We start from the raw sequence: 13,731 nt of genomic DNA on the forward strand, positions 1-13,731 counted from the left end.
ACAAGTAATAGGTAAGATATTACCATTGCTGAAATGTAGACAACTCAAGACATAAAATTGGAGATGCTCTGAACTCAAAACTTGCATTGATCCACATCTCGCAGTTACAGTTTAAATACTTTTTATACTCAGAAATAGGTGAAATGAGTCTGAACTGACTTATGTTAGAGCATACAATGCATCTGGAATGGATGGGTCCGTTCTATTTTGATTACGTAATCTTCGAAATCAAAGAGTTCTATAATGCATGTGTGCAAAAGCATGCAATGTAATGGTAGTTGACGATCTTCCTTTAAATAAAGTATAATTCCCAAAGTAGAAAAAGATAGATATATGTGGTAACGTTGTACATATTCAATTTTGGATTAAGTATCTTGAAAACGATTGCTCATTTTCCCTGAAACAGCGCGGTTACCGACCTCCAGTACTGTTTGCAACATGTGTAAGTGGACTTGAAACAACATATTTTAAATATGCACTTGTAGGTCCGTGGAGCATCAACACGTCCACGTTTGATAATGGTGCTGATGTTATTAAAAGGCACTGAAATCTCACTTAAGTTCATGCCACTTACGCTGACAGAAGATAACCTCTACGAGCACGGTTTCTAAAATCATCAAACTCGTAACTGCAAAACTGATACAGTACCAACATGTAAAGAACATCAAAAAACGCCAGCAACTCTTAAAAGCACATATTTAGTGCATTAGGAATAACAAGAGGAAAAGAAGAAAATAAAGAAACGCTTTTGAATGCACACAGACGTTAAGTAGTTACAACCTCCGCCTTGGATACGGGAGGCAGTGGGTTCGAACTTCGGCTGAGTCATACCACAGAATTATATAAATGGTATAGCTGCCTCTCTTGACGCTCAGCATCAAAAGGTTAGTGCTAGGACTGATCGGCCTGGTGTCAGGATAATGTGACTGGGTGGGACATGATGCTACATGTCTGCAGCATGGTGCCCAAGTGCTAGACATCACTATCAACTGCCACACAGCATACATCGTAGCGATGTGAATGAAAAAATGTTGAAGCTAAATTAAAATTCACACACACACACACACACACACACACACACACAACACACGCACACAGATATATAAATAAATAAAAGGATATTTGTGTGTACAAATGCATAAGTTACATTCATTTCAGATCTGGATAAATTCAACGAAAACAAAAACTGAATATGCTGTTTGCTGCACTTTCATTTGAGACATTGCAAGCGTGACACGAATGATTGTCATATAGAATACTATTTTAAAACGACAAAAAATAACGATTAATGTAGCAAAACTATCATGAATCTGTCAACCACGAAGTAGATGGGAATATTTATGGTGATGATGGTACATTCAATGTGACATTCATTGCCATTCCACGACTGGCGTGGAGGGTACCTGTCATGATAAAATTAAAGGTAAAAACATCACATGGAATATGATATACTACCTATTAAAATAGCAATTTAACTAATTATTCGTCTTTAAATGCGCAAGACATAAACTTTAGGGAAACTGATGTAAAGAGTATTGCCAGTAAAAGTATAAAAAAGGTTAGATGATCAAGTCTTTCGAGAAAGGACAAAAAAGAAATAAAGAAGAAGGATGAAAAGAGGATGAACATAAAGGAAAGAACATACCAGTCATGGTAGGTTAAAAACGATTTTTTTTCTCAATTTAGGCCGATCTATATTTCTCCTTTTCTAAAGTATATATATATATATATGTATGTATATATATATATATATATATATATATATATATATATATATATATATATATATATATATATATATATATATATATATATATATATATATATATATATATATATATATATATATTCTGGAAAAGAAGAATACAGATGGCACTTAACTGAATTTTTTTTTAGTATATATATATAAATTAGTACAGTTCCTAAGTCCAAGATGACAATAAGTTTAGTTAGTAGCATTTAAACATACAATAGTGAAGTTTATATAGGCTGTGTCTATTCAGCAGATAACACTATGGCTGGTTATAGTAATATACGAATGGCAGCAACAGTATTATGTGTGTGTGTATATATATATATATATATATATATATATATATATATATATATATATATATATATATATATATATATATATATATATATATATATATATATATATATTAAAAATTCGAATTACCTGCATATTATGTGATATTGTCAGCCAGTAAGCGTCATTATGCAAATTATTTTATCGTCAGCCAGTTTGCGTCATTGTGTAATATTATCGTTTGCGTCATTATGCAATTTCAATTTCAGCCAGGTTGAATAACGTAGGAAGTATGTCAGTTGGTCGAAGTGCTAGAGTGTCTCACTCTTTCTTCATTTTTCTCTTGTTTGTAATACTAACCTATGTAATATAATACTTTTCTGTGCATAGCACTTGCACTTTCTCTCGGTCCATCAGTTCTCAAAGACGACGTGCTATTATATACTTAGAAAGTCAAGTCAATCGAGTGCACGGATTTACCTATATAATACATATATAATATTGCTATTTTCTTAAGACTATTATTTGATTATTTGTTTAACCTGAAAATGGATTTGCGTTTCCAAATTCTGCTTAAAGTAATCTTCTCATATGTCATGTAAACTTCTCCTATTTGCGAACAGAAACCACATAATTCACATCACAAACATTCTGTTTCTTGAACAAATGGATACAGTTCCATATTTCTAGTCGGTAAGTTCTCAAACGCGAAGCAAGCTTTTCTTGCAGTTGTCTGTTCGCCATACATGTCCGGTATACGGAGATTCTGAAAATAACCCTTAAGACATTCATCGAAACAGGACAAATCAAACGAACGTAGAAAAGAAGAAATGGACAATGAATGCAAGAACTACTTGTAAGAAGAGAAATTTAATTCTGGTCACACATAGAAGGATTTGCTAAAGTGGATTTTAAAATAAAATCATGCAGTGTGTCGTATTATCGATGTGAAATGTTAGAAGTTTCTGTCTTTGTCAGTAGCATGCTTTGCCTTAAGAACCGCTGCATGAACACGAACTATTTTCTTACAACAATTGTGTTTAATTTTGCTTATTATGCTAAATATATGACATAAATATGATATATGTCAAATAATGCCTCTTATTTATCCAAGACAATATTTCCGATGCCACACAAAATAAATCAATTTCTAGGATACTGAAAGTCAGTCCAATTTTGGATCCCTTGTATGGTCAGTACTGAGAGAGATGCAGAGTAGAAGTACAAACAAAATGTTACCGGTCTCTACGGTGTAGCATGCGGGTGAAAAAAAAAAAGGAAACAGTCGAGAACGCTGAATGGCAGGACAGTTAATTCTGATATTTCTTGTCAGAAAGCATAAACCTCATTAACATAACACTTATTGACGTAAGAATATGTCGATCCTGAATGCTAATAACACAATTAGCTTGCAGCATACAACAAGCAGACTTTTGAGTTTGAATGGTTATGTTGTCAACTGCCTTAATGCTTGATTAAAACTGATACTTGTAACTCTGACTAGATTGACGATGATGACGAGAACAAATAATACTGCAATGCATCACTCAAATACCTAAAAACAACTTTACTAAATGCTTCTATCCAATGTATTAAATTCACACAAAAATATAGCAAATGTGCACATTTAGTTAACAAACCAAATGACCAGCAACACCTGAAGTTTTAGAGCTATTTTCAGCACGACATCTGTTTTTCAATAACAGATGCATGAATATCAGCAGTGCAACATTACACGTGCCAGTCATATCTATTTCTATCAACAAACATCTCGACTAAACTGCTACCAAGTAAGGTATTACGCTACTAGCATCACTGGCATGATACCTTGATACCATGTGACAACTGTTCCCGCCATTTTAGGAAATTGTTTTAATACCCACATCTCATTCATCTGGTAATGTAATTAGCTATGACTGGCTATAATTAATATTGTAGAAGACCATGCAAAAATGTAGTCTGCGTGTACATTATGACTTTGTTCAGAACGACTAGAATGTAAATTTCACACGCGAATTTCATACATTGGGACTCTATATAAACAAGATAGAATGAAAAAATGCATATTCTATCTATACATGAGCTTGTATTTACACTGAAGAGGAAGTACACAGACACATTCATTCTTACGTATGGGGACAGAGAAAAACTTAGAAACGCTGACTCGTGTGACAGTTATCTTTAATATTTGTTGTCAAAAAGCATCAATCTCATAAACGATTTGCCGGACCTTGACTCTAGCTTATCTCTGGCACAAGGATTTCGTCTTTGATAATTATTAAGGGATGCATGATGGATAGAAAGGAAAGACAAAACAAAATCAGAGATTCCTTGAAACCAGAAGAACTCGTCACAAATACGTTTTGGTCACGCAATGGTTGGTGGCTTGTTCGGTGAATGCACGGTAACGTCCATTAATATATTATGCAAAGAATATATGAGACCGAAATTTCCTTTATATACTTAAGTATATCAAATAGAACTGTGAACAGCGTAGACCAAGATCCTTTGTAATTGGCTAAAATAAATCTCAAGCCAAAAGTCACGCTCTGAAGGTTTATAATGTTCAGGTCAGGTAAAGTTTTATACAACAGTAGATACAAGTCGACCCTGGTCTCACTTTGGCGCATTTATACACTAGCAAAGAACAGTAAAAAGTACACGCCGCCAACACACCCGGTGTTGCTGCCGTGACATTGTTTCTAATCCTATGAATAACTGCATCGATCATCTAATCCTTTTTAATATAATGCCAAGTTGGTTCAAATTAATGGGAATCTGGCTAAAAGTACACTGTAAGACGATTTCAAAAAGACTGACCATTTCTGTACGCATTAATATGCAGATGACTTTCAGCCTTCTTGATGATAACATTAACAAAGCCTAAACAGAACCGTTGCACATCCAAAAGACTCTGTAATGAAAGGGAAACCAAAAGCAATATGTATTATAACTATATATTATAGCTTAATATAGAACCAGAGTGATGGTTGAGGTCCTCGAACGTTGCTTTGACTTAGAAATGGCTCAACCACGATGGATCTGTACATGATGTATGTTGCTCTATAGCATCAAAGAGTATCAATAGTAACTTTTTGCGTGTCATCATCTTTTGTATTTTATACCCAAAGGCTTTTGTGACCGGAACTGACAACGAAGACAGAGACTGTCAGATAATTCTGGCTTGAGTCTATATTTAAGTTTGATCGTCTAACAAGACTACATAAAGCCGTTACAAACTGCATACAATTAGCATCAATACCCATGACGGAAGCTTCCCATGAGTTGGTAGTCCTTAACAAAAATAATAAACTTGTAAAAAAAACAAGAAATGCCAAGAAAATTTAGACATATCAAAGAAATACTAACCAAATATAGGGATATAAAATGTTTATGGGACCTGGAGGAAAAACTAACATATAGATACATTAGAGAGGAAATAAAAAGACTTAAAACTAAAAGTAAAGTAGAACATGAGAACATAGAGATTAACTGGAAAAGAGCATGGGGGCACTGGACCAAATTACGCTCCCTAAAAATACAAAGCCTCTGCTTCAAATACATGCACAATGCATGGTTGACAGGAGACGTAGCAGTGAGACGGCACATGGTCAGGGAATCGCCAAAATGCCCACTGTGTAAAAAAGCCCCTTTTAGTAAACTACACACAATGATACAGTGCGAGAGCAGGAAAACATGTAGATTGAAAGAGATAGAAGAAATAAACAAAGGGGGGAGATATCAAAAGGCAAATATATTATACATGGATGGAGACTTCAATAAAAAAAAACTTTATACAAAATTACAGAGTACATAGTAGACACCATGATGGCCTGTGGGCAAATAATTGTGATAAAGAGGTAAAGAGAAGTATAAGGAGGGAAAAAAGGGATTATTAATATATTCTTTTCTCTCTCTCTCTCTCTCTCTCTCTCTCTCTCTCTCTCTCTCTCTCTCTCTCTCTCTCTCTCTCTCTATATATATATATATATATATATATTTAAAAAAATACAATTCCTACCTAACTTAGAAAGCTTATAGACAAAATATACATAAATACAGGGAACCTACATGTGGAAAGTAAAGACTATGACATCATGGGGCTAAGTCACATGACGCTACGCGCAGTGAACAGGCCTATGAAAGAGTTTTGAAAAAATACCCCATGTAGAACATAAACAGACCAAACACAGACATAAAACACAAACAGGGGATAATTCATATTTTACTACCTCTTTATCTATCTTAAAACCATACAGCTCCCGTACTGTATGGTTTGACCAACCCACATGTGAAAAATAAACAATTCTGGATTCTTTCTAATACAATATTTATATAAATTAATAAAAGGAGACCTAACTCGACTCAGGAGAAACACAATGAAAATAAAGAAGTGTGGACCTTGAATCGAGTGTAACCTACATATTGATACTCCTAGAACTACCACTAGGAACGACACATATTAGCACTCAATTCAAACAACAGCAAATTTATATATAAAAAAAATTATACACGGTTCCATCTTCAAAATTCAAAAACCAAAACTATTTAATCGAATATAACATAATAGAATACATCGGATCCTAAATCCAAATTAGTAGAAAAGAAATATAAATGGGAAAAAGAACACTGGATCTAAAATTGCTTTCTCAAACATATATATATATATATATATATATATATATATATATATATATATATATATATATATATATATATATATATATATATATATATATATATATATATATATATATATATATATATATATATATATATATATATATATATATATATATATATATATATATATATATATATATATAATAGCATACACATAATATAGCACCACTACATATAGCATACACTGAGACCTAGGCGACCTCTAGCAAAGGTCACAAAAAAGTACAAGGGAAGGAACTTCGAGCAAGATGAAAAAAAAAACAGGCTCGGACGAACAACCTTTAGATAACACTAAGGAAACATAAATACCCCATCAAAAATTCTAAGACTAAATTTTTTATATAAAATTCTATCTTAAATAAAGCATATTTCATATCTGAGGGGGAAACACAAAAACATAAAATACCTTTTCAGTTTTTTGGAAATGGGGGGGGGTGCATCTGTCAGTCTATCATGCGCTGAGAAATGTTTTAAACCAAAAAATCTTGTATAATAGTGATCTATGCATGACAAGACTAAAGCGGGGCCCCGAGTGTCCGAGTGGTCTAAAGCGCTCTCCGTTACGGATCACTGCCATCTCACCGCTGTCTGCGGTGGTTCGAGTCTCGGATTCAGCCAATGTGGGTATGTGAGAAAGCTTGCCAGTAGCTTTTCGTGGGTCAGTGGTTCTTTCTGGGGTTTTCCCGGGTTCTTCCTCCACCATTAATACTGGCCGCCATGTATAGCCTATCGTGTGCTGAAATATGGCGTTAAACCCCAACAACAACAACAACAACAATACTAAAGCTGCATCTGAAAGTGTAGGTCTTGTAATATGCGATCTTCAGACCGTCCAATCCCATAGCCTGTAGGTGTTTATTGTCAAGAATTGCCAAATTACTTTCACCATGTTTACTGATATGTACCAATAGCATCAAGAAATGTCCGCTTTCCAGGCAAAAGGAAGTATTAGTAATGATGATTTACAATGCTTTTTGTTGACGTACACCTCTATGTTGTCATGTAGTGCAACTTTGGCTGGTTTTTAAAGTCCATGAACTTAATCAGAATGCATGCATTAATTAAATACGCAAAATAAGATCAGTTTGTGCGTTCAAACGTCGTCTGTTTCTTTAATGTATGAGTAGGAATCTTTATCTCCCCCTCTCCACCAAACTCTGCAGGACACACGGCACTAATGGTATGGAAAAATTGGAACCAGCCTGGAAATGGGTGAACCTAAAATAGAGTATATATGGGTTTGGCTGACCAGGATTGGTTAATAATGTAAGTTATGTTTTAGGAAAAATAATCTTTTGAGAGCTTATCCTAGTTGTAAGTGAATTTTTTTTAGAAACATTGTTTTATTGATGGAATTTCAGTCCTTTGACAGTCTGAATTTTGAACATTCATTACTAAAAGTAGCACCCGACTCTTCGGTGCGGAATTGAAAGCACATGTTTCAAAAACTTGCAGGTCCAGAAAATGCAGCGGTTCATATCCTTTCCTCTGCACAGACGCTGACATCCAGGTGTCATCTATACTGATAAATATAGGTTTGATCATGAGCACTCAAAAATTTAAAGTTATTGAATTTTTAATAGCATGGGGTTTGTATAGTTTACTATGGGAACTGAATTAGTACCGTGAGTCATACAGAATCTTCGTGTTGCTGAAAAGTATTTTCTAAGACCAAGTACAACGTTCCGGTTCTAATTATATCGATCTCTACATGTAGTCGTTGTGTTGGTGAAAATTATGTTCTAAGACCATGTACAACGTTCCAGTTCCATCCGAACAGCGTCACGTGTTAAGCCACAGTATGAAGCTGATAAAAAGCTTGAAAATATGCACTTTTATACAGTTGATAATAATGCTTGAAATATAATAGTGTGACACGTGTATTGTAGCTGAAGTACATATTACTGCCCATAATCGATTTTTAAGCAAGGACTTTGTATGAAATAAATCAGCAATTTTTCCACACGTATGGATCAGATTTGTAGTTTAAAAAAAGTCACACAGCCGATAACGAGTCGACCACTCTCTACCGTCACATCTGAGCACTGATGAAGGATTACTCTCTTGTAGCTGTTTTAACTCTTCAGCTGGGAGGAAATTGCATGAAACAAATCAGCATTTTTTAAAATTAATTCAGCAGTTGTTTTGTCAACATGTCTGGATCTGAGCCGTCGTCAATATAGTTGAAAGTCAAACAGCTGATATCAAGAAAACCATTCTACATGGCCACATGTGTGCCTGAGAAGACCTTGAAGGTCTTGAAGCTGCAAATAAAAGAAATGAAAAAATGAAGGCGTGTCTATATACGTACATCAAATCTGAACACTGATGAGGGATCACTCTATTGTAGCTCTTCTAACTCGTCAATAGGGAGGCACTACCGCTTGTATGTGATTAACAATATTCATATCTCAGATTTCATATCACAAATACAAATTTCCTAGATTTCATATTGTACCAAAATACTAAAAAATGATTTTAGTTTTCCTCGATATGTTAAATTTAAAAGCAGTCCGAACTCATCGTTACCAGTAAATCTTTGATTATATCTGCTAAACATTTTAGTTGCAACTATTGCACGCTGATTATGGTGAACAATCGGCACTCTTATTCATGTACAGTGTGAATCAAAATGTGAAGTTAGCAAGCATTTTGTAAAGGACTAGAGGTTAGTCATTTGCAATGTGAATCAAAATGTGAAGTTAGCAAGCATTTTGTAAAGGACTAGAGGTTATTCATTTTCAAGTAGTAATATATGTGCGTACATGTATGTACGTTAATACAAGAAATGTAGATGCATAAATGGTGTTTCAGGTTCAAAATTTGCCCGTGTTGGGATGTCTTTCTGTACTTGAATTGATAATTGACATTCCAATGCCGTCTATGGCTTTCGATGGTCTGTTTACTCCTTCGAAAAAATTATTGACCCCAAAGATTGATTTGCGAAAAAAATGCACACACTGTCCTCTTTTCCTTGGTTATAAACTAAGTAACATAAAAGAGTGCAAACCAGGAAGCTTTGATATTTTAAAAAATTATTTATTTAAAAAGAACTTAGAGTAATGAGAATTAAATTCCAAATATTGCTTCAAGCTCTATCGCAAGTCCAAAAGTATAGAATATGCCGAAAGAATTACAGTAGTGTTCCGACTGAGTTCCAATCTTGAAAATTTTGAATAGTGTTGATGTGCTAACAGTCGCGATGTGTCACAATGATATAATCCAAAATGTCTCTTAATAAATTCACAATAATCGAAATTTGGCTGTTTAGTCCGAAAGTGTTATTGAGCAGTTTGTAATTCCGCTGAATTTAAATGAATAAATCGTCTCAAATTAAAACTGAACACAACTAAAGGACTGATTCCACAAGTTCAGATGTTAAATTAGGAGTGAGTAATTCAAATATAAAAACAACCCAAATAAAAAAGTCACAGTAAGAGGATGATGGTAATCTTAACGAAAGTTCCCATCAAACTATAACCACGATTCGCTTGTGGGATCTTCTGGGTTCAGATTAAAGGCTGTATCTAGAATTTAAATTCAGGTGAACATGTTTGCCTAGAAATACTAATAATGTTAATATATAATGTACAATCATAGATAAAATTGACTATGTAAAATGGTGTTGACCAGTAAAAGATATTAGTCAGGTAGGCCCTACCTTCAATTATGGACAAAATGCAGTCACACAATAGAGACTAAATATACATAGCAAAACACACACACACACACACACACACACACACACACACACACATAAATTAAAAATGATCAAGATGAGATTGATGCTGAGAGCCTCATGTTGCGGTTAATTAGTCGTTACTCTTTCATTTATCTGAAATAATCTATTAAACGAGGTGCAAATGGTCTGGCCCAATATTTTAATCTCAGATAAGGGGGCCTGCATGTTTCAGTAGAAAACATATGCTGTCACTAACAGTGTAGCGAATAACTAGATAACTATATGCAGCGGGTGTACTGTTTAACAGCGACAAGCCGATACAATTTCAGTGAAACAAAACGGGTTAACATCTCCTTACTGTGTAACCCACTAACCCAGCAAACAGGATGGGATGCGTAACTTGCAGTCAGTCAAGACATCTGTTTTGCTCAGGATGAGCTGTTTTAGAGCAGAAATGTGCCAACCGCCACTGCAAAACAATTATTTAATTAATCTTAGATTTTATATTCAAATCACAACAGAAAAAAGGGACTTGAGATATTCATGTGAGAAAAGGGAGTTAGATATTCAAGTGCCTCCAAGACTCGCATTTTAATTAACTAATTAACTAATTAACATATACGAATCAGCGTTGTCTGATATTTTCAGTGCAATGCTGTCGTCGTGAAGATTTGGAGTTAAAACCATATCAATATTGTTTATATGGTTCGAACTAAATGGCCTTTAATAACCTATGATTCCGCTTTAAAGTTTGAATTTTGTAAAAGGAAAATATTTTCCGTTAACTCTCACCTGCTGTTTCAGAGTATATGTGATTATAAAATGTGTTACGTGTATGCACAATTGTAATCGAACATGCGTGCAGTAAGAAATTCAAAGCTTATTGATTATTATTATTACTATTATTGACTGGTTCTAAGCTTTTCAAGCTTTTTTCGTCTAATACAACATAGTTTGATGTTATGAAGCAGGCGACATATTTCTGAAATATTGCATTATCAGTCTACGGTGCTTTGTAGCATCGGAAGGGGTGGATTTCAGTTGGTTTTGTTTGGGTTTATTTTAAGAATAATAATTTGGTATGTTTTTACTGAAATTGACCGAAACGAAATCCCCGTATAACCCTTCCAGTGTTTGAATATTTCATAGTGCAAATGGCAAATCAACATCCATTGTGGATAAGCGTGATCTTCTTAGCGTACCAGAGTTCACTAAGTAATGTCACGTATATCTTCTTTACGGGGTGACTCGAAATCATAGACATATATAGGAAAAGGTTCAATGTTTTGGCTTTGGTCGTTTGTATTATAAAAAAAGAAGTATTATTATAATTTATAAACTCATTATTGTGGTCAAGGTTTGTACCCACTGGTGATATATTTCAGCCGTATAACGTTCCCTGCATACTTCTGCTCCTTTACATTATAGCCTTTTGTTGTCCACGTTAAATTTTGTTGCAACATTCTCGTGTGAACTTTTAACAGAAGATTTTTAACATGCACTTCCTGGAAAGTTCATGCCACTTACTTTCGAAGCATTCACATTTCATAATGATTATTATGAAAATTCATTGATATCGTACTTATTTAAGATTTATGTTTGCTTGCCTAGGACTATGGATCCTCTATCGAGGTCCTAATCAAGTTTGTAAGTACTTCTATCGACTTCCTAATCAAGTTTGTAAGCACGTCTATCGAGATCCTAATCACGTTTGTAAGCACTTCTATCGACGTCCTAATCAAGTTTATAAGCACGTCTATCGAGGTCCTAATCACGTTTGTAAGCACTTCTATCGAGGTCCTAATCAAGTTTGTAAGCACTTCTATCGAGGTACTAATCAAGTTTTTAAGCACATCTATCGAGGTCATAATCAAGTTTGTAAGCACTTCTGTCGAGGTCCTAATCAAGTTTTTAAGCACGTCTATCGAGGTCCTAAAGAAGTTTGTAAGCACGTCCGATTCCGTTGATATCGGACAACCTGTTTTGCGGCAAACTGTCTAAAGTCACTGAACGATACTTAAAGGTCATATACTCTTCGATGACTGGCAGATTTTGGAGTGGAGTTTCAACATTATTGTCCTCATCTACTTAAGAAGTTCAACATACAAGAAAATTAACACGTGTTAATGGATAAAGATGATTGGCTATTCTTAATGTTACAGATTAAATATAATTACTTTAGACGCCAATAATGCTTACTTATTCGTTACCTTTACAGTTCCGAAAGAATGTGATAAATTCGCTGAAGAAAAATGTGCTTTTTAGTGAAATTTGCCACAGAGATATTTCAAACGTAAATAAATGTGTGTAATAATTGAAGAATACTACCTTATGTATTCGCTTATAAGATAAGTCCCAATGCATAATGAGCCGGCAGATCTGGATCTTTGGAGTTCGTTAGGAGTAATCAGTAGAAGAAAAAACACAGACCCTGATCAGCAGCGCTTTATGCGACTCGGATCAGTTTTCAGTTGGTCTCGAATTACAAGCGAGAATATACGATATTTACAAGCAATATAAAATAAGGACTTAATTCGCAAAAACATCACGAAATTTACTCATATAAAGGAAGATAGACACAAAGATCTTAAATATCAAGTAGACTGAATCCCATGCGATACTTGTGGAAATTAAATGTGGCTACGTATGCGATAGTCGTGGATCATTCAATGCTTTAGAGTATACGATGCTTGTGGAACATTCAGTGTAGCAGCAGCAGCCATACGCCAACTACCTTCCATAAAACTCATATTATCATTGAAACTGAAATATATTTTTCACAAATACCTTAACATTCAAGTATACTGAATCGTATACATTTCTTGTGAACATTCAATATAGGACACACGGTACTAGTTATATGGAAGAACTGTGAACCAGTCTAGAAATGAATATAGTATATACGGGTTTGGTGGTCCCTAATTGGTTAATAATGAATAAAATTTTAGTAAAAATATCTTTTGAGAGCTTATCCTATCTGTAATTTAAAAAATATAGACAAAATTCTATTGATGCATTTTTAATATTTTTACAGACTTGACTTAGAATCGATCAATAATGAAAGTAGCACCGTATTCATTTGGTGCAGAATCGATAACGTGTTTCATGCACATGTAGATTAAAAAAATGCCGCGACTCATACGGTGTTCTCCACACATAAGCTTGCACCAAGGTTAGATGTGCATGGAGAAATATGATTCAGATCATCAGTACCCAGAAATGTTAAGTTATTGCATTTTTAATATGATGGTGTTTCCATATGTGTACTATAGGAGTTGAATTAGTACCGTGAATCCTTTAGCAACGTATATGGTACTTGTAGAACATTCAATGTACA

At 34.3% G+C, this 13,731-nt stretch overlaps 1 protein-coding gene across 2 annotated transcripts in view; it reads left to right on the plus strand.

The window, feature by feature from the left end:
* Nucleotides 1-1,442: 1,442 nt before the first annotated feature.
* LOC149802232 (uncharacterized) overlaps nucleotides 1,443-13,731 on the plus strand; it is a 39,752-nt gene continuing 27,463 nt past the window's right edge. For both annotated transcript variants that reach the window (XM_089956661.1, XM_089956662.1), the window contains exon 1: nucleotides 1,443-1,653. The gene's annotated coding sequence lies outside the window, so the exon portion shown is untranslated. The remainder of the gene's footprint in view (nucleotides 1,654-13,731) is intronic.

This window comes from Sinohyriopsis cumingii, chromosome 4 (assembly GCF_028554795.1).
Source record: "Sinohyriopsis cumingii isolate HCF-2022 chromosome 4, ASM2855479v2, whole genome shotgun sequence".
NCBI classification, from domain to species: domain Eukaryota; kingdom Metazoa; phylum Mollusca; class Bivalvia; order Unionida; family Unionidae; genus Sinohyriopsis; species Sinohyriopsis cumingii.